Consider the following 3401-nt stretch of genomic DNA (forward strand, 5'->3'; position numbering starts at 1 on the left):
GACCGTCACCACAGTCATCCTCTTCATCACATCACCATCCTCTTCATCACCATTGTCATCATCACCATTATTATTATCACCATCGTCTTCATCACCATCATCACCATCATCACCATTATCACCATCATCACCATTATCACCATCACCATCATCACCATTATTATTATCACCATCATCATCACCATCACTACCACCATCACTGCTATCATCATCATCACCATGGTCACCACCACCATCATCATCACTATTACCATCACCCCCACCATCACCCCATCCTCATCCCCATTGTTACCATCACCTCCATGTGGCAGATGGAAAGCGAAGCTTCTGAAAGAACTACCAGCAAGTTGAACCAGGTCTTTTGAGGCCAAATATTTTGCTCTTTGCTATGACCTCCCCCCCCCCACCCCTGCCGTTTGGAAGTCTGAGTGATGAACACCCCAGATTTACAGTAAAGATGGTGGTGGCTTTCGGACTTTTGTGGCAAAGCACATAGCCTAGCAGCCCAGCGGAAGCGGGCCTGGCCCTCGCTGGGAGCTGTCTGCAGAGCGAGCACCCAGTTTTCCCTTGGGCTGTGGAGTGCAGACCATTCCAAATAGCACCTTCTGGAAAAGCGTTACATTGAGATTTGAATTTCTAATTTATTCTTTCATTTTTAGAGACGCTAATGGGATTAGCCCCACCCCACAGGCATCCTTGGCGCCCTCCAGCGTGACACCAGCTACTGAAGGAGAACATTTCCTACGTCCAGGCCTGTGGTTTATCTGAGAGGTAGGAGCGCCTCCCCCAAGCCGTAGCTGCATATCAGACTCCCTGACGCACGGCTCTTCAAATTCCTTCTATAAATAGGAAGACCCCCCCCCCAAAGTGCGTTCGGCTCTCCTCGCGCTCCGCGTCCTGAGTGCCACTCTGCAGAGAACAAAACGTCCGGCGGACGCCGTGTCTGACCCGAAAGTCACTTTCTCCTGTTTCCTGGCTCGTTACTGCTGACACGGAGCGGACAGTTTATTTTTTAAATATATTTGTATTGATTTCAGAGAGGAAGGGAGAGGGAGAGAGAAACATCAATGATGAGAGGGAATCATGGATCGGCTGCCTCCTGCACGCCCCCTACTGGGCATCGAGCCTGCACCCGGGCATATACCCTTGACTGAAATCGAACCCGGCACCCTTCATTCGCAGGCCCATGTTCTATCCACTGAGCCACACCAGCTAGGGCTCCATTGATTTTTAGAGAGAGTGGAAGGAAAGCGGGGGAGGGGGGGAGGAAGAGAGAGAGAAACACATCGATTGGTTGCCTCCTGCACATGCCCCAACCGGGGCTGGGAATTGAGTCTGCAACCCTGGTCCATGCCCTGGACTGGAATCCAGCCTGGGACCCCTCGGTCCGAGGGCCGGTGCTCTACCCACTGACCCACACCAGCCATGGCTCTGCTTTTCTTTTGGAACTTGAGACAGTCACTTCCGTCGGACTCGGCCAATAGCTTTTCCATCTTTAAATTCTCTTCTGAAATCAACTGGGTTGTAAAGATCTTTGCTGAACATCACAGCTGCTTGGCAAACAGCCACAGGCAACATCTAGCCTCCCGACAACACGCGAGGAGGCGAGCCCCCGCCACTGGCGGAGACACCATTCCTCGCTGGTGGGGACGGTGCCTCGTGAACGCCAAGTGGCTCCCATCGGGGGAAGGGCAGAGCGCCAGCGCGTCCCCGTTTTAGTCATAACAGCGACGTGTCTTATTCCTTAAGAAGATGGTTTTGCCTCGTGCCGTGGGCAGGCACACGCTCCCCCTTCCCGTCCCGCGGACGCTGCGCTCAAGGCCGCGTCCCGTCCCTGAAAAGACGGTGCTGGCTGCTCGTGGAGACCCGGATGAGCAGCTAAAAGGTTCTCTTTGTGATGTGGGGGCCCGGGCCCTGGCTGATCTCAGCGGGTCACCGTGAGGTCTCGGGGTGGACGCGGCGCGGCGCCCGCGGAGCCGTGTGCCATGTGCTATTTTAGTCTGTGCCCCTGGAATGACACCGGCTCTTTGGCACCAGGCAGAGGAGGCCTAGACGTCGGTGGAAGGGACTGCTTTGCAGGAATCCCAGCCTGAATCCCAGCCCGAGGCCCCGAGGCACGGATTACTGCAGGGGGAGGCGGGGGTGGAGGGGAGAGGGAGGGGGAGCGCCGTGTCTGCTCCCAGACCCCACGACAGAGACAGGGGACGGCTGCCAACCACAGCTTTTGTCCAGGAATGTGGGGTGGGACGGTTCCCAGGCACCTTGGCAAACCGTGAAAGAAAGAGCGAGCCACGTCCGGCCCCGCCTCCCGTCCGATACTTGGGTCCAGCCCAGCGACGGGCCTGGGAGGGAACGACACAGCTGAGCAGCCGGCATCGTCATCGGAGGCTATAAACGCGGCCTGTGGAGCGCGGCCTGCGCTTCTCCTCCTGCCCCGGAGGCTGTGCCTAACCAGCCTGAACTGTCAGGACGTGTGGGTTTTGTACCTGATCTTAATTTAACCTGCTCTTACTTCTCTCTTTAAAAAAGTATATTTTTATTGGTTTCCGAGAAGAAGGGAGAGGGAGAAACACCAACGATAAGAGCATCATTGACGGGCTGGCGTCGTTTACTGAACGCCACTCGCCCTCGCCAGCCTAGAGGGGAGAAGGGAGCCCCGGCCGGCGGCTCCGTGGTCGAGTGCCCACCTATGAACCAGGAGGTCACGGTTTGATTCCCGGTCCAGGGCACGGGCCCAGGGTGCGGGCTGGATCCCCAGGACGGGGTGTGCAGGAGGCAGCCGGCCTATTCCTGCGCTGTGCCCGACACTGCTTTCTCCTCTGATGGTGATGATCAGCATTGCTGTTGTTACAGTTGTCACTGCTGTCATTGTCCGCCCGCTAGGACGGCTGACATCGCCAGGCGGCTGTGAGGACGGCACAGAGAGAAGCCAGCTGACAGCCCTTGAACTGGATGAGCTGGAAACCACAACGAGAAAGGCTCCCCTGACTCCACTCGACTGGTTTCCCAGTTCCCTGGTGATCACATCAAGTGCTTCCCCCAGAAAGAGCTCTACCCAGCCCGGCCGGCGCAGCTCAGCAGTTGAGTGTTGACCTAAGAACCGGGAGGTCATGGTGGGATTCCCGGTCAAGGGCACCTGCCCGGGTTGGGGGCTCGATCCCCAGTGGGGGGCGTGCAGGAGGCAGCCGATGATTCTCTATCATCATTCAAGTTCCCTCTCCCTTCCTCTCTGAAATCAATAGAAACATATTAAATTCTTAAAAAGGAACAGTCTACCTGATAGTAACCATCTTCTAACCGGCTGGATGCTGCTGCTGTTTAGAAAGCAAACCTGTGTGTGTGTGTGTGTGTGTGTGTGTGTGTGTGTGAGAGAGAGAGAGAGAGAGGATAAACACTGGGCT

The sequence above is a fragment of the Myotis lucifugus genome, unplaced genomic scaffold (genome assembly GCF_000147115.1).
Source record: "Myotis lucifugus unplaced genomic scaffold, Myoluc2.0 scaffold_1297, whole genome shotgun sequence".
NCBI lineage: Eukaryota > Metazoa > Chordata > Mammalia > Chiroptera > Vespertilionidae > Myotis > Myotis lucifugus.